At 42.5% G+C, this 19,161-nt stretch overlaps 1 protein-coding gene across 3 annotated transcripts in view; it reads left to right on the top strand.

Moving 5' to 3' along the window:
- The window catches only part of JADE3 (jade family PHD finger 3), a 75,966-nt gene that overhangs the window by 33,904 nt on the left and 22,901 nt on the right, over positions 1 to 19,161 (top strand). The gene's annotated exons all lie outside the window — the stretch shown is intronic.

Raw genomic sequence — 19,161 nt, 5'->3', positions numbered from 1 at the left:
TATAAATGTCTAGATTGGGTTCATCCAGGAAAACATATGCAGCAAAATTCTTCTATATTTGCAGGGGCGCGCGCACAATGAAATGCTGACTACATTTTGTGAATGGACCAGTGATTGCCTGTCCTTGTAAGAATTCAAGAGCAGGTGGAAGTCCCTTAATTAAATGCTGCTTACTGGCTTAATGTATTTGGTTTGGTGGGAAAAGGCAGTGTTTAAAATGTGTATCTTGTTCTCCCAAAGTTAGTTTTTAGCAAGTGTTAATTAAGTTCCCCAATGTTAGTATATGTTTTTAAAAGAGAAATTGTTCAATTGTTTTGAAGCATGGCGGAAGATTGACCAACAGTATATGTAGTGGCCTGTCATTTGCACTGCCAAGAAAAAGTCTTGTCTTTTTTGGTAAAATGTTTCCTTATGAAATCACACCCTTCAATAATATGCTTAGATTCTAGTTTTAACCACTGAAATCTTGCTAAGGATTTGCTCTGTACAGTAAATTCAGCCTTCTTACCAGAAAGGTGAATATGAACTGCAATGAATGAGACTATTAATGTCTGCCACTATTTTAAAAATTCTGTATCATCCCTTTACCCAGGCATGCTCTTACCACCCAGTTCCCCTGGTTCCTTAAGCTGTGACTCTCCCATGTCTTCCTGCAGGAGACTCTCCTGTCTCTGCTGTTTTTGCTCCAACTCCCTTCCACCTGTCTTTATACACACGTACATATGAACAACAATAAATATGAAGACTCCTCAAATGTATAGCTGCATGTAGTAGCTATTGGAAGCTAAAATTAGGCATATGTCTCTCATACTTTAGTTTCCTTTACACGTTACATTTTCTGTCTCTTAACTGTGAGTACGTATCTTTAGCCCCAAAACATGCACTCAGTCTTATTGGCAAACCAAACCATGTTCCAAGTATGAATCTCCTTTTTCAATGAAGCTAGAGTGTAGTCTGATGGAAAAAAAACTGAGTGTCTGTGAACTTCATCAGACCAACTATTCTAATAGTGCTTGAAATCCTGCTTTCCTGCTATTATGTTTTAAAGGGACACTGGCAACTTGATTTAAAAAAAAAAAAAAATCTCAATTTCAAAAAATACAATTTTCTTGTAGAATGTCCTGATTTTTCATTTCTTCTTTTAAACCTTTCTTAAGGGAACATTACCAAACTGCTTGGGTCCAACCTCAACCCTTCCCCCTTTCTCTCTATTCATGTGACTTTGTCTCATAGACTTCAAGGCCAGAAGAGACCATCATGATCATCTAGTCTGACCTCCTGAACAATGCAGGCCACAGAACCTCATCCACTCACACCTGAAATAGACCCCCTAACTGCTGGTTGAGTTACTGAAGTTCTCAAATCATGATTTAAAGTCTTCAAGTTATAGAGAATCTGCCATTTACACTAGTTAAAAGCTGCGAGTGACTCATGCTGCAGGGGAAGGCAAAAAAACCCCAGGGTCTCTACCAATCTGACACAGGGGAAAATTTCTTCCTGACCCCAAATATGGCGATCAGTTAGAGCCTGAGCATGTGGGTAAGACCCAGCAGCCAGACCCCTGGGAAAGAATTCTCTGTAGTAACTCAGAGCTGTGTCCCATCACCAGCCGTTGGAGATATTTGCTACTAGCTGTTGCAGATTGGCTGCGTGCCATTGTAGGCAGTCTTATCATACCGTATCCTTATCATACCATAAACTTCTCATGCTCAGTCTTGAAGATAGTTTGATTTTTTTTTTGGCCCCCACTATTCCCCTCAAAGGCTGTTGAAGCACTTCACTCCTTGTTAGAAACTGTCATCAAGTTTAGGCTTGAGATTAATCGATAACCAGTTTATATTAATTTTTTCTTGTGTCAACATTGGCGCTTCACTTAAATACCGGGGGGGGGGGAGGAGGAGTTATTTACTCTGATGTATTTATAGAGCACAAGCATATCTCCCCTCAGCCTTCTTTTGATTAGGCTAAACAAACCAAGCTCTTTGAGTCTCTTCTCATAAGGTAGGTTTTCCGTTCCTCTGATCATCCTAATAACCCTTGTCTGCACCTGTTCCAGTTTGAATGCGTCTTTCTTAAACATGGGAGACCAGAATTGCATGCAGTATTCCAGATGTGGTCTCACCGGCGCCTTGTATAATGATACTAACACTTCCCTGTCTGTATGGGAAATCCCTCGCCTGATATATCCTAGGACTGCATTAGCCTTTTTCATGTCCGCATTGCATTGGCGGCACATGGTCATTCCGTGTTCAACAAATATACCAGGTCTTTCTTCTCTCTGTCACTTCCAACTGATAAATCCCCAGATTATAACAAAAATTCTTGTTGCTAATCCCTAAGTGCATGATTTTGCACTGTTAAATTTCATCCCATTTTTATTACTCCAGTTTACAAACTCACCCAAATCTTGTATGATAGCCTCTGTATTTGCAGTACCTCTCAACTTTGTGTCATCTGCAAATTTTATTATAACGCTCCCACTTTTTGTGCCAAGTCATTAATAAACATGTTAAATAAGACAGGTCCCAAGACTGATCCCTGAGGGAACTCCATTAGTAATCTCCCTCCAGCTCTCGGTTCACCTTTTAGTATGACCTGTTGTTGTATCCGCCTCCTCAAACAAAGAGAGCAGGTTGGTCTGGCAGGGTCTACCTTTTTAAAACCACATAGTATTTTGTCCCAATTACCATTAATTTCCACGTCCTTAACTATTTTCTCTTTCAAAATTTGTTTCAAGACCTTGCATGCAATTAAGATCCAACTAGTAGGCTTGTAGTTTCCCAGATCACTTTTTTCCTTTCTTGAAACTAGGGACTGTATTAGCAATTCTCCAGTCATAGGGTACAACCCCCAAGTGTACAGATTCATTAGAAATTCATGCTATTGGGCTTGGAATTTCATGTGTCCGTTCCTTTAATATTTTTGGATGGAGATTATCTGGGCCCCCCGATTTAGTTGCGTTAAGATGTAAATTTGACGTCCACCTCAGATGTGGTAATTTCTACTTCATTATCCTCATTTCCATTAGCCACCCTGCCACTATAAGATCCTAATTTTCCTTATTAAAAACTGAGGCCAAGTATTTGTTTAGGTGTTGGGGCATGCCTAGATTATCTTTAATCTCCACCCCATCCTCAGTGTTTAGTGGTCCAACTTCTTTCTTTGTTTTCTTTTTATTTATGTGGTTATCAAACGGTTACTATTGGTTCTAATCTCCTTTGCAAGGTCCAGCTCTGCTTGGGTTTTGACAGTCCTCACTTTATCCCTGTTTTCTGACCTGCAAGAGGGTAGCTTTCCTTGCTATCTATCTCATCTTTCAGTCCTTGTAGGCTTTCTCTACATCCAGCTTGGTCTGCAACTCTTCTCTACCAATTTTTTCCCCTTGCTTGGGATGCAGGCTTCAGATAGCTTCTGCAATTTTGATTTAAAGTAATTCCGAGCCCCCTCCACATTCAGATCCTTGTGTTTTTCAGGCCAGTCCATTTCCCTAACTAATCTCCTTAATTTTTTTTAAGTTTTCCCTTTTGAAATCAAGGCCCCTAGTTACAGATCTAAACAATGAGGATGGGGTGGAGATATTATTTAAAGATATCTAGGCAGCCAAGAACTTGCCTGAAGCCTGGAGGGACAGAGTGGCCAACCGGGGTTGCCGGAGGACAGGAGACAGGAGGAGCACTGTGCCAGGGAGGAATCACCCAAGAAAGACAAACCAGAGTTGGACCCAGTATGTCTGTTGCTTAGAGCTGTATGGGTCTGAAAGTACTGGGGCTGGTAACTTTGCATTGGGAATAAGAAGGGAAGCTGTAGCTAGCTAAGTGGGAGGTTGTCACTCTGTGTGGATTTTCAGAGAGTGGCAGAATAGGGCACCAGAGGGGTTTGTTGAGAAAAGTTTACTGGCACCAAAGATGACTAGGAGCACCTGAGACTCACTGCCAGACTGGAACTTTGCCCAAAACTTAGTGTAGAGACACTGCTCAGTATCTGCCCTTTCGTATTGTGGTACCACTGGGCCTGTGGGACCTAGTGTTGGATGTAATCCTGTTTTATTGATCCCCCTACATTTCCACCCCCCCTTGTTTTCTCCCCCCCTTTTGAGGTGCATAAACTATAACCAACATCAGTGGCAGCTTTGTGGCGATTTGAAGGTTGTTGCGCTCTTGGTTAGTCTGCAGACTGGATACACAAAGTACTGCTGTTTTCTCTGCGAATGGGATAGTTGTGCAAGAGATTCCCACTACGTCAAGAAAGATTGGCCATTCTGACAGTCATTGGAGCCTGGGAGGAAAAGTGTTCAGCATCCACCACTTGTTGAATCAAGGAAGATTTTGTTACCACCCTTACACATCAAGCTGGGTCTGATGAAGAACTTTGTCAAGGCCATTGACAAAACACAAGCAGCTTTCAAGTACCTCCGTGGAAAATTTTCAAGGTTAAGTGAAGCTAAGGGGGAGGGATAGCTCAGTGGTTTGAGCATTGGCCTGCTAAACCCAGGGTTGTGAGTTCAGTCCTTGAGGGGGCTACTTAGGGTTCTGGGGCAAAATCAGTACTTGGTCCTGCTAGTGAAGGCAGGGGGCTGGACTCGATGACCTTCAAGGTCCCTTCCAGTTCTAGGAGATAGGATAAGATAAAGGAAGGTGTCTTTGTTGGTCCTCAGATTCGTGAACTTCTTCGAGATGATGCATTTGACCATGCACTGCGTGGCAAGGAAAAAACAGCATGGAAAGCCTTCCAGTTAGTTGCAATAAATTTTCTCGGAAACAACAAGGCAGACAACTACAGGTTGTTGGTGGAAAACCTCCTCAAGGCATACAAAAGCCTTGGTTGCAACATGTCACTAAAGATATATTTTTTTGCACTCTCATCTAGATTTATTTATTTTTTTTTCCACCGAACTGCGGAGCAGTGAGCGACGAGCACGGCGAGCAATTTCACCAGGACATTGCAACAATGGAGAAACGCTATCAGGGCAAATGGAGCCCATCAATGCTTGCAGACTATTGCTGGACAGTGACAAGAGATGCTCCATTTAATGAATACAAGAGACAAGTCAAGAAGCGCCGAGTAGACACTGAATAGGACTAAACTATGTACATAATAGTTTTTTGCCTTTTGTTTCATAATACATTTTATTTATATAACCCTTTTGCTGATTTTTAAAGTGTTACATAAACAGGACAGGTGAAATATTATCATATAAAGCAACCATAAACACATGAAAAGACCTAGGTTTACAATTTATGATTAAAACTTTAGTATCTACACAATCTACATAGACATAAAATGTAAAAACTTAAATATCTTAGAAACAGTAGCCAATCAGTTGTTTTAATTGTCATATTTGAATTCAGCACATCAAAATACATAATAAATAGCACATTTTATCTCTGAAGCAGACGACTTCTGAAAAATTGTAGACCAGTGTAACCTGCCACATGAAATCATAGGGCCTGATCTTGCAAGCTGTTGATCACTGTCTGCAAGCATTTATGCACCTTTCAAGATCAGACTCTGAATGAGAGAAGTTGGGCATGATTCCCGTGAGAACTTATAAACCTCTCGTGGGTTCCATGTATGAATGGGCAGTGTGATGGCATATTTTAAATTAAATGTTGATAAAAGCAAATTAATGCACAGTGAAGGAAAAAACTTCCAGCTTAAGTATATTAATTCAGGAAGGCAACCTGTGCTTAGATAACTCAATGAAGATTTCTGCACAGGATGCAGCCGTGGTCAAAAACAAAGTGCTGGGATACATAAGTAATGTGATGGTGAATAATATGGAGGCTGTTATTCTTTTGTGTAAATCTGGGTGACCAGTCACAGTACTGCACACTTTTCCAAATGAGGCTGCACCACTATCGCAAGACGTAGAATTACTAGACGGGGGTTCAGAGAAGGGTGATGAGAATGATCAAAGGCCAAGGAAAAACTCTCATCTAAGGAGACTGAAAAGAATGAGATGAATAAGAGGGGACATGATACAAGTATAAAATAATGAACGGTCTACAGAAGGTACTTTTAGAGCTTCTGTTCTTCCTGTCTCATAACACAAGAACAAGGGGATATTAAATGAAATTAAAAGGGAGGAAATTCAAAACTGATAATTATTTTTCCATGTTACATGTAATGAGGCTGTGGAACTAATTGCTGTAGAATGTTGTTGACACTAAGAACTTAGCAAGATTCAAAAAGGATTTGGACATTTTTATAAAGATCTCAAGAATATACACAGTTGCAGTTAACCATTTTTGGAAGGGATATTAAACCATATGTTTCAGGACTGAAGCCAGTCTTCAATTACTAGAGGCCATGATGGGACCTAGCGTGGAGGACTGATTACCATATATCTATCTACTCTCAGGCTCTTACGCCTTCTTTGAAGCATCTGGTAATGGTCGCTATCAGAGATCGGGTACTGGACTAGACTTGATCTTGAGTTTGGTCCAGCATGGCAATTCCTATCTTCCTGTAAAGAAGACCATAAAGCAGCAATAGCCACTTCTCAAAAACTAGAATCTTATCAATTGTAGTCAAGAATAAAATTAAGTATTTTATGGATGAATAAGGGAGGATTGAGTTTTTTTTCTTGGAACATCATTTTGGGGCAGAGTTCATGGTACTTCGGGTGCCTTGTTTGAGAAGTGCAAACTTAACACAGCATTTCCTGGGTTTCTAGCTTTCTTAAACCCTTTTAGAGTTATCAGTCAAACCATTTACAACTGCAACTACAACTTCAGTATTGAAGCAGTTTTAATGTGGGAATTGCTTTGTGTGTGTCTTTAGATTTTGAACACTTTTAAGTGTCACAATTCAGAAACCCTGTATCTGGTTCACTTGAAATTTGGTAGAAAAATTCTACTTTGGCTCTAGAGGTAACCCACCAATTTGAATGATTTTACGTAAACTTAAGTGGGGGAAAAACTAGTCCTCTAATTGAAATTTATCACTTAAATACCAAGATGCCAAGAGCCTTTGAAAAATGAGACCGATATTAAAGGACACATACATCTGGTCTGTGCAGAATTATAGTGTGAAAAGTGCCCACTGCTGGGCAATGTATGCTTTGCAGCTGTCCATAATGTGCAATTGGATCATATAAACACAATAACTTTTGGTAATGCATATATGTAGTTCCTTGGGGAGCCTTCATCTCAGAGCAGTATGGTCCCTACAAAGCCTCAAACCTTAGTAAACAAGCAATCTTTGGCTGTATCTATTGAAAAGCATATTTTATACAAAGATTAGAAATGGTCAAAACATTAATATGTGGGAATATTATGTTTGATATTTTTATTACAAGATAATTGTTTTAATTTAAAAGCAAATAGGTAAAAAGTACCAAGAAATATCAAACTAGTGAAGATAAATTGTCATATAAATAGGTTGCACCCTCTTCCTCAGCCTGTGGTGAGGGGTTAATGTAATAAAAATGAATATTTTGCCTAGGCTTCTGTATGTTCTAAGTGGTCTTTTGGTACATATCCCTTCATCTTATTTTAAAAGGTTTAAAAGCATTATTAGAGCCTTCCTGTGGGGCGCTGGTCAACACCCAGGATTGTGTTTTTTGTTGTTGTTTTAAACAACACAAACCTCCAATTCCCTGTATGCAAGGGGTGAGGTGGGTGGGTTGGGCTCCCAAACCTACATAATTACTATTATGCTTTTATCATGTCACAGATAATGTGGTGGAACCAATTTGACACCTTTGTATCTATGTGGGTGAAAACTGAATGTGCATTAATGCACCCAATTCCCCCTGTGGGCCTGCGCAGTTCCTCATTTTGTCCAGTGGAGAAAAATAAGATGTCTTCAGTGGTGGCTGAGATATAGATCTAGGCTATCCTAACTAAGAGGGATCAATTTCATCCTAGCTGTCAAAAAACACCTATTTGAGGGAACCCAGAGTTGCAAATTGGGAACAGACTTATAATTTGGAAGAACTGGCTGGGCGGAGGCATCCTTTGGATTTCCCAGATAATCAGTGTTGAGGGCTGTCCCTTTCCTAATGCTAAAGCAATGTTATAACCTGCTACCCTCGGTGGAGTGGCAGTAATTACAACTAAGATGCTTGCTGAAATATCAGTTTCGCCCAGAGACCTCTGAACTAGTGGGTACCTTGGAAATGCTCCATAAACTCCCCAGGCCCATGTCCACTGTGTATACTTTGTTAATGAAGAGAAATTCCATTGGTTTGGAGTTTTGTGAAAGTGCAGGAAGGAGATTTGAGTCCTAAAATAATCTGTGTCAGAGCATATTACGTAATGTTAAAAATGCCTCTGTCATAGGCTGTGCTTGATACAACAAACAATTTTACTCAAAATGTATTGGATGCCACAGAGATTGCACAAGATAAAGGCCTTATCCTCTTTGTTGACACTGTAACATAAAAAGGAACCTTAATGCTTATGCTATGGGATTGTCCAATAGTCAGGCAGCTGTGGATAGAGGTGGACACGAATTAAAATGGTGCTTGGTTTCAGCTGCAAAACCTCTGCTGAAAATTATATCCTAGGTTATGTACCTGCTATGCTGGGTTTAACCCCACGACAAAGACTTTGGTCCTTGGGGGTGGCAATGATCACTAAGCACATGATTTTACAAATGGTTCTCCAGGGGAATGTGCTTTTAGTAGTTGGACTTCAGCCCCTCTTCCTCCCCAGCCTCTTTGTTCTCTTCTCCATGTCCACCTCCTTGTTTCTTACCCTTCTGCATTCCAGTGTGGGTGCTGTTTTCTTTTCCTCCTCAATGCCTAGGTGCCAGTCTCTTGTGTGCTGAATAATCTTGGAAGCTATCATCTCAATATTGGTGCCTGCCAGCACAGTGAATCCCCCACTACTGGAAGGAGCAGGTGCAGGGAAAGTCTTACTACTCCTGTAGCCTTAGGATTGAACATACTCATTTGCTTTGTGTGTTGTCAAATGTGCAGTTCATTCCCCACATAAGTGCAGTGAGGGGAGAGTGCATGCTTAGTATAGGTGGAACTTTTGGAGAATATAGCTAATAAGTCTCTACTAAGCAAGTGCTATTCCTAGGGGAATTTTGCACACACCCCCCCAAAAAAAAATTCTGCGCACAATATTTTAAAATTCTGCGAATTGTATTTGTCAAAATCACACTACATAATCACGCCAGTTCGAATTATTTTGGTAGTTTATTTCAGAATGCCTGTCAGCAAGTATGTCTGCAACAATACAGAGACACACAAAAAATTTCCCCCAGGAGTAGAGAGTTAAAGAAACGCTAATGACAACCCAGTTCCTGTTTCTCTGTGTCCACCTCCCACCAGCCCAGCCGGGGAGCCAGACACCCACAACCCCTCCCCTTTAGCGCCCAGCTGCATAGCCTTCCCCCCCCCCCCCCCAGCCCAGACACCCCACCCCCCTATGCCTTAGAGCCCAGGGATCCAGAGGGAGAAACAGCCTGATGCTCGGTCCCAGGCTTGCATGGAGTTTCCTGTGCATGCACTGCCCTCTCCTTCCCTGAAGGCTAGGGTGACTAGGCATCCCGATTTTATAGGGACATCCCAAGATTTGGGGCATTTTCTTCTATAAGCGTTTATTACCTCCCAAGCCCTGTCCCGATTTTTCACACTTGCTGTCTGGTCACACTACTCAAGGCATGTGTGGAACTGCAGCTGCTAGTAACCCTCTAGCTCCCTTCTCCTCTCTTTTCCCCCCCCCCCCACCTCCCAGCAGTGTGTTCTGTGTGTGAGCCAGGCTCTGCTAAGTCCAGCGGCTCCTAGTGGCAACCAGCAGCACTGAAGCCCATTTCTGTGGGGGAAAGGAAATTCTGCATGCACAACATTAATTTCTGCAAAATTCTGCATTGCGCAGTGGCACAGAATTCCCCCAGGAGTTTTGTGCAAACTGATTTTCAGAGTCTTATAACTTGGACAGACCTGGGCAAACTTTCACTGGGATGGTAAGAGGCACAACCCTGACACCAGAGCAGTTCCCTCTTAACGAATTTCAAATCCCTACTCCAAAATATGGAAATGCAAGAGCTTCAAATAGTTGTACTAAACTTTTTACCCAAGCAAATGTATTTTCCCTAACCCCATTCTGAGAAACAACTGAAACTTAAAAATAAATAAATAAAATCAGCCTCAGGCGCAGGCACCTGGCATCGAAAACTTCAGTCCATATATATATATTTTTTTATAAGCAACTGACAACAGGGTCTATAACAAGATGTGTCCAGCAACCTTAACTATGGGTGGCTCTGCTGCGACCCTGCTCCTGGCCCTGGCTCCAGAGGTAAGGGCAGGGGGACGCGAGATCAAAAGTTTGGGGACCATTGGGCTAAGGTTTCATTGAGGCTTGCAAATAAAGCAGGACTAAAATCCCTCCCTTCATGCTTTGAGTCCCTACAAACTTTCATTCTTTTACTGATTTCACTTCTCTCACAGAGTGCTCTGGGTATGAATATGGATATTTGTTTTTGTGTCCAGTAACACACTGATCTGTTTTTAATTACTGTAATTTTAAACTTATGTGCTACAATAGCAAATTGTGGGCATGTGTGTTATAAATAAGATCATCTCCTCTTTCAGGAGACTTGTAAGAGGCAGACAACTGTGTTTATTACCTTCAGTAGTTTGGCAAGACAAGCATTTGTCTATTTAAGAATTGTCAAGGCTGCTTCCCCACTCTGAACTTTAGGGTACAAATGTGGGGGCCTGCATGAAAACTTCTAAGCTTAACTACCAGCTTAGATCTGGTCCGCTGCCACCATTCCCAAAGCTAATTCCCTTCCCTGGGAAGCCTTGAGAAACTCTTCACCACGTCCCTGGTGAATACAGATCCAAACCCCTTGGATCTAAAAACAAGGAGAAATCAATCGGGTTCTTAAAAAGAAGGCTTTTAATTAAAGAAAAAGGTAAACATCTCTGTAAAATCAGGATGGAAAATAACTTTACAGGGTAATCAAACTTAAAGAGCTCAGAGGACCCCCCTCTAGCCTTAGGTTCAAAGTACAGCAAACAGAGATAAACACTCTAGCAAAAGGTACATGTACAAGTTGAGAAAACCAAGATAAACTAACACGCCTTGCCTGGCTGTTTACTTACAAGTTTGAAATATGAGGGACTTGTTCAGAAAGATTTGGAGAACCTGGATTGATGTCTGGTCCCTCTCAGTCCCAAGAACGAACAACTTCCCAAACAAAGAGCACAAAACAAAAGCCTCCCCCCCCGCCCCCCCCCCCCCAGATTTGAAAGTATCTTGTCCCCTTATTGGTCCTCTGGGTCAGATGTCAGCCAGGTTACCTGAGCTTCTTAACCCTTTACAGGTAAAAGGATTTTGGAGTCTCTCTGGCCAGGAGGGATTTTATAGTACTGTACACAGGAGAGCTGTTACCCTTCCCTTTATAGTTATGACAAGAATAAAAGGCATAGATTTGCCTTTGGCATTAAGCAACCTTTTAGGATGTTATGCTATATTGTAATCTTTGTTTCATGCGTAGAATATCAAATGAACGACTAAACTGGGGGCTGCTGAAGCACTTGCAGAGCTGCTGTGTGGCTTTGCCCTATAGTGAATGAGATTGATACTGGAGAACTTGTTCCTATAAGGCTGCCTAGGATGACTAGCCAAATACTACGTCCACAAGGGATCACAGACAATGGTTGTGGAGCAGCTTTGTGGGAAGGACAGTCTAATGAAAAGGCAAGGTTAGCAGAAAGGATGGGAGAAATTCTATAATTATCTATATGGAGAATATACAATGAAGTGTATACAGTGATTTGAGCATGTAAAGTGTTATGAAAGAGCTTGTTAGTGGAGCATAAACACAGCCTTGTTTTCCCCACTCTTCTAGCTGACACTTTCTAACGTAGGATTTTTTAAAATTTTTTTTGGTATTTGTCTAGTAAAATGGCTTCTTGGAACAACCACATCAGCATAGCAGCTGCTTCTAGTTGAATTGACTGGTATTTGTGGCTCTGGTTAGAATATTCTGTATATTTTCCTTACTAAATAAATAAACAAAAATAGTACTTGATTTTGAGCTTGCCTTTCTTTCTAATAGGGAGGTGCTTAACTATAATAACAGTTAAGGACATGCTTTACAAAAGATATTCCGTTAATGAGATATGACCACATGAAGATCTTTATTGAATATTTTCTTGTTTGTTGTTTTTATTTTTTTGGGATAGGAAAGTAGTGCTCCTGTTTTACCAAGTAAAACAGCATTTTGTGTCAGTTTGTCTTAGTTTCTTGCTTAGTAAACACAGGATCTAGTTTTTCAGAGAGCACATTCTAGAAGTTGTTCTGAAATGTTTTCTTCCTCTTCTGACCTGTGCCTTCAACTCTTCTGCTTAGGAAAGGTTAGGTCCAGGAGCCAGACTGCATACACTGGCTCCCTCGAGGAAGCCCTATAAACCTCAGCTATCTGCTCTGTTCTTCCTGCTTCCTGCCCAGCAGGACTACAATAGGAGGAAGAGTAAGGGTTTTAGGAGACCTCTGCCCCAATCCTCATCTGTGTCCATGCCTGCTCCCTCTCTCTCCTCCCCCAGACACTTAGCAGGATCCAACCAGGCCTTTTGATGGGATGCTCGGGGCAATTTACTAGGCTGAAGTATGGACCCAGTTTTTGTGAACTGTTTTTTCCACTTTTATCGGGCGTGAGCCCACATTACCTTGGGCAGGTGGGTACTACGCATAGCAGCAGTGGGATACACCCTTCAGTTCAGTTGTTCCCCTCCTTTCCACCCTCTCTCTCTGTCCCTCTTCAGGGACCCTTTTCACAAGCAACTTCTTTGTCAAGAGATGCAATTGCTCCTAAGGTTTGGAGCTGTGGAGGAGATTCCACAGGATCTATGGGGCTGCGGGGTTCTTCTCCCATTATTTCCTAATCCCGAAGGCCATTGGCACACTCAGACCGATTCTGGACCTGCAGAAGCTCAACCAGTTCATGCAGAACTTCAGTTTCTTCATGATCTCTTTAGCCTCTATCATTCCCTCCCTGGATCCAGGGGACTGGTACGCTGCCCTTGATTTGAAGGACGCTTATTTTCAGTCCTTCAGGGACCCAGAAGGTTGCTCAGATTAATCGTGAATCATAGGATTGGAGAGGTCATCTAGTCCAGTCCTCAACACTCAAGGCAGGACTAAGTATTATCTAGACCATCCCTGACAGGTGTTTGTCTAACCTGCTCTTAAAAATCTCCAATGGCGGAGATTCTACAACCTCCCTAGCCAATTTATTCCTGTGCTTAATCACCCTGACATTTAAGAAGTTTTTCCTAATGTTCAACCTAAACCTCCCTAGCTGGAATTTAAGGCCTTTGCTTCTTGTCCTATCCTCAGAGGTTAAGAGAAAAATTTCTCCCTCCTTGTAACAACCTTTTACATACAGAACTCCTCAGTTAATGTCATCCAGGTTAACATTGTTTCGTTATGTCACTGATCTATTAGAGAACATACTAATTTAAAGTTGCACAATGTTTGATTATAAGGTTGTTTGGCCGTGGGGGCTTGGAACCAGGGTGGGCCGGCAGCCCCCCATCAGCTCCCCTACCCCCACCCCCACCGCCTCCCACCCGCCGGTGGCCCCGTGGATCAGCAACTTTGTCCTCCCTCCCTGCACCTCCCACCTGCAGTAATCAGCTGTTTCGAGGCGTTCAGGAGGCTGGGGAGAGGAATGAGGACTCAGTGCGCAGTCTCCTCTCCCTGCCCCCCGATTTCCCCCCCCCCCCCAGTCTCCTGAACACCTTGAAACAGCTGATTGCTGCAGGTAGGAGGTGCGCAGCCTCCCCCTCCATCCCTGCGCCTCCTGCCTACAACAATCAGCTGTTTCGTGGCGTTCAGGAGGCTTGGGAGGGGAGAGGAGTAAGGACCTAGTGTACTCTGGGGGAGGGGGTGGAACAGGGGCAGGAAGAGGCGGGGCAGGAGTGGGGCCTTGAGGGAAGGGGTGGAGTGCGGGTGGGCCTGGAGCAGAGCTGGGGGTTAAGCACCCTCTGGCACTTTGGAAAGAACAGCAAGAGAAACAGCTGGACGATCCGCCTTCATTCACCCTCTGACTCCACCACCTCAACCAAGCTTCACGGTCGTCATTGCTGAGTATAGTATTAAATTGTTTTAAACTTTTACTGTATGTATATATAATGTCTTTTATCTGGTGAAAGACATTTCCCTGGAACCTAACCCTCCCCCACCCCCCATTTACATTAATTCTTTTATAGGGAAATTGGATTCACTTAACATCTTTTCACTTAAAGTCGCATGTTTCAAGAACATAACTACAACGTTAAGTGAGGAGTTACTATGCTTGAAAACTGTTACGTCCCCTCTTTTTTTTTTCAATCTTCCCTCATAGGTCATGTCTTCTAGATCTTCAATCATTTTTGTTGCTCTTCTCTGGACTTTCTCCAAATTATCCACATCTTTCCTGAAATGTGGTGCCCAGAACTGGATACAATACTCTAGTTGAGGCTTAATCATCACGGACTAGAACAGAAGAATTACGTTTCATGTCTTCCTTACAACACTTCTGCTAATACCATGTGTACTTCCAGTTTGCATTACTCCCGTTCGGCCAGTCAGCGGGTGTTCACAAAGTGCATGGCAGTCGTTGCGACCTTCCTGAGGAAACAAAGGGTTCAGGTCTACCCATACCTCAATGACTGGCTGATCGGAGGTTGGACCAAGGCCCAAGTAGAGACAGATGTAAAGGTAATGCAGTCCACTTTCCAGAACTTGGGCCTATTAATACCCAGAAGTCTACCCTCTCCCGGTTCAAAGGGTAGAATTTATTGGGGAGCAATTCTTGACTCAGTCCAAGCCAGATTTTTCCTCCTGGAAGCCTGGTTCCAACTGATAGGGGCACTCACACAAAAGCCTCAGGAACTGCCTCATCACTGCCTAAAGCTCTTGGGCCACATGGCATCATGCACCTGTGTGGTCCAACATGCAAGACTACGGCTCAGATCTCTTCAGGCGTGGTTGGTGCCGGTATATGCACCGGGCTGACACCACTTGGACACAGTAGTCACGCTTCTCCCATCAGTGATCGCTTCCCTTCGTTGGTGGCTGGACCGGCTGGGCAGTGTGTGATGGAGTCCCTTTCTTGAGACCTCATCCGTCAGTGTGTCTCGTCACAGATGCTTCAGTGATGGACTGGGGAGCTCGTTTAGGACCCCTCAGAACTCTGGGCCTCTGGTCTCCCGAGGACCTCGTGCTACACATCAACGTTAGGGAGCTCAGGGCAGTTCGCCTAGCCTGCCAGGCATTTCAAAACCACTTGGAGGGCAAGTGTGCATCAGTCCTCACAGACAACACGACAGCAATGTTTTATATAAACAGGTGTGTGTGGGTGTGTGTGGGGGCCCACGGGGTATGCTCCTCTCACCTGTGCCAGGAAGCTCTCTGCTTGTGGGAATTCTGCATAGCCCACTCAATCCACCTCAAGGCCTCCTGTCTGCTGGGATCACAGAACAAGGTAGCGGATCACCTCAGCAGATCCTTCTCCAGCCATCATAAGTGGTCCATCGATCCAGACATCGTGAGACACCTCTTCCAGAAATGAGGGACTCCCCACATAGACCTGTTCATGATAAGGCACAACAGGAAGTGTCTTCAGTTCTGCTTCTTCCTGGGCCACAGGGTCACTCGGTGTTGATGTGGCTGACATGACCCTCCATTTGAACCACTGGCAATGTGGTGCTCTGCTCTACTTATCCTGCAAGGCAGACTTCCTAGTGGCCATTACTTCTGCCAGAAGGGTCTCAGAAATCCTAGTTCTTAATTGGAGCTGCCTTATACAGTCTTCTTCGAGATCAAGGTTCTATTGCAGCCACATCCAGTAACTAGGATATTTTCCTTCTGGTCTTCTATCCAAAGTCTCATGCCAATAGAGAGGAACAGAGACTCCATCCCTGGATGTCAGATGTGTATTAGCCTCCTATATAGAAAGGACTAAATCATTTTGAAAATCTACACTGCTTTTTGTGGCCATTGCAGACATGATGAAAGGCCTTCCAGTCTTGGCCAGAGAATCTCATCATGGATCACTTTCTATATCAGCACATGCTATGACCCGGCAAAGGTGGTCCTGCCCTAATGGTGCATTCTACCAGGGTTCAAGCATCTTCGGCTGCGTTCGTAGCCCAAGTTTCTATCCAGGACATCTGTAGAGCAGCAACATGGAAGTCAGTCCATACCTTGGCATCTCATTATGCCATCACCCAGCATGCTAGACATGACGTGGGTTTTGGCCGAGCGGTATTACAATCAGCATGCCAATGAACTCCGAACCCTCCACCGCCGCAACTGTTTGGGAGTCACCTACATTGGAATGGACATGAGCAAGCACTCAAATTAAAAATGGTTAGTAAACTTCCATAACTATTCTTCGAGATGTGTTGCGCATGTCCATTCCAACCCCGCTCCCCGCCACCAGCCCATCTGTCAGAGTTAGCTGGCAAGAAGGAACTGAGGGGGCGACGGGTCGGCAAGCCTCTTTATACTGACGCCATGGGGGCACCAGAGTCGACCTGTTGGATACCACTGAGGGAAAAACTTTCTGGCGGTGGTGCTCAGGGTGAGTATACAACTATATTGGAATGGACATGAGCAACACATCTAGAAGAACAATTACGGAAACTTAGTAACTGGCTTTGTGTGTGTGAGGTAAATGGGTGAGGAGGGGACTAGATACTAAGGGCTTGTCTACATCATGGGGTAATGTGCACTATGAGGGTGTGACTTTAAAGCGCATCTGTTGCACGCTAACTGATCCATGTAGATCCTGCTGGTGCTCATTAAAAGTGCTGTAGCATATTTTAACTTAATACTGTTTTTCAAACTGTTACAGTACTAAGTTAAAAGTGCACTAGGGAACTTTAGTGCATACCAGCGGAGTCCACAAAGACCAGTTAGTGCATGACACACATTAGTGTGCTTTAGAAATCACCGCAATAGTGCTATTGCTGCTCTGCATAGACAAGTTCTGATAGCTGTGTTGTAGGATATGGATATTGAGTAGCTAATTAGAATTCAGCATGTGCTTAACCTAAGAAATAAGGAGAACATCCTTTTATTCGTAAGTACTCCATTTCCATATAGCTTTCAATAACTATATGAAATTGCCTTTTTAAAGTGTTACACGGGGACACTGGATTTGTTTGTAAGAGATACCTAAATATTTATTTATATTATAAGTAATTATGTCCTTCAAATGTATACTGGGCAATAATAAACATTCCCAACTTCCTGTCTTACTGATAAGTTTCATCTTCAGGATTCTAGATTGTCCTATAATCATGTATTTAAAGTCTCTGCTTTGTATCAGGACCATATTGAAATTATTTGACTCACATGCAGCTACTGTACTATCTTCAGATTAGCTTGCATCTTAAATGTGCATAGAGGTTACATATGCAAGTGACTTTTTGAGGTCTGTTTTTCTACAGACTTCATATTTTAGGATCTAAAGTGATTTTTGGTAAACTTGCAGTCCCTTGGGATGACTCAGATTTGAGGTTATATTTCCTGTTTTAGATAGAGATCACTGCCTTCACTTCCTAAGAGTGCAGATAGAACATAATCCCTTGGAATCACTACTGCTCCAAAGATCTGGCCAACGAGGGGGAATTTTAAGACTGCTCCAAAATATGTACAACTATAAGGAAAGCTAGATTTCCAGACACTGTTCCCTTTTGAAAGAGGTCCATTCTTTGCCAAATCTGTTTGGCATAGTGACAGTATTGAGGACACATGCTGAAAATAATTTAACTGAATTAATAACTTAATAATAATGAATTAATTCTCCTACTTGCACCAGGTCTTTGTAGTAACAAAGAATTGTAAGGTGACTAATATTCGATACGTTTTTGCTCTCTGAGTGAGAGCTTTTAACGGTTGGAAGAGGCTGCTTGGTCAAAGGTGAAAAACCAGGTTTGTGGCTGATGGACAGAACTATAGATGGCTTTGTAACAATGGCAGATCTCTGAAAGAAAAGCTAAGTTACAGCATTTCTGTAACTATGAAAGAAAACTGTGTGCCAAGGAAACTTTGGTCAGGTGTTGGGTTCCTTATGATTTAGAGCGGGGTAGTCAATTATTTTTATTTTTATTTTTTTTTTGTCAAGGTCCACATTTCTTGGTCAACGTATAGTCAAGGTCCAGACTCCAGAGAAAATAACAAGAATGATAAATAAAAAGATTTCAGGGTCTGTTCAAAAGCGTCAGGTGGTGCAGATTTGGCCCATGGTCTGCCTATTGACTACCCCTGCTTTAGAGCCCCTATATGCCTAACAATTACATCTGATTGATTGGCCACTAGTGATACCGCTACTATAAATCTATTTTAGTGTCTGAAGCAGAGTATCTGGTACTTAATATTGCTGAGCACAGACTGTGTGGTTGGTACTGTGCAACAAAGGAAAAAAAAATAGTCCAGGTCCCAAGGGACTTGTGTTCTAAAAATATAGATGACACAACTCTCATATATAATGGATGATGAGAAGAAGAACTCGCCTTAAAGCTGTGTTGTGAGAATACTGACTTCTCTAATAGTGTTTTCACTGCTAGTACTAGTAATCACTCTGTTTTGATATGAAGTTTTCTGTGGTTTTAGTTTCACCCAGTACTTACAAGTGGTAGTGTGTAAAGCACTGCCTTAAATAACATTAAATAGTGTCTTCTCAAATAATTAAGCCAGTAACTGCTATTTTTAAATATATTGAGTTTTTCCAGGACTCTTCAGAAGTGTGCCATGCTAGTATTTCTTATACATTCCCCCCCCCCCCCCCCAGTCCTCTTCCACAGTAAAGATGGAAATCACGTGGGTTTGAATTGGTATAAAACACTTTGTTTTATTTATTATATTACACTGCTTAGAAAAATGGGGTGTTTCAACAGATTTCAGTTTCCCTGCAGTGTTCTCGTTCCAGTATAGGGAAACTTCAGAGCTAGTTGTTATTACCGGTATGCTTCTAATCAACAATGGTATAGCTAGGGCAAGCTTTAACAACATGTCTGGGGCCAGTGCTGTAATTGGTTATAAATTACTCTCCAAAGTTTGACTTTAAAGTTAGTAGTTAGCTTCTAAAGGTTTGGTTACCTGAGGAATCTTACAACAGAAGACTTCTGTAAACTGAGTGCTCTAATATAAGGACATTAGGTGGTGGAGACTCTGGGGTCTGTTATAGTTTATTTTTGTT

Source organism: Malaclemys terrapin, chromosome 1, assembly GCF_027887155.1.
Source record: "Malaclemys terrapin pileata isolate rMalTer1 chromosome 1, rMalTer1.hap1, whole genome shotgun sequence".
In the NCBI taxonomy this organism is placed as follows: Eukaryota; Metazoa; Chordata; order Testudines; family Emydidae; genus Malaclemys; species Malaclemys terrapin.
Note: the sequence above shows the minus strand (reverse complement) of the source record. Positions and strands in the feature narration are given on the sequence as shown.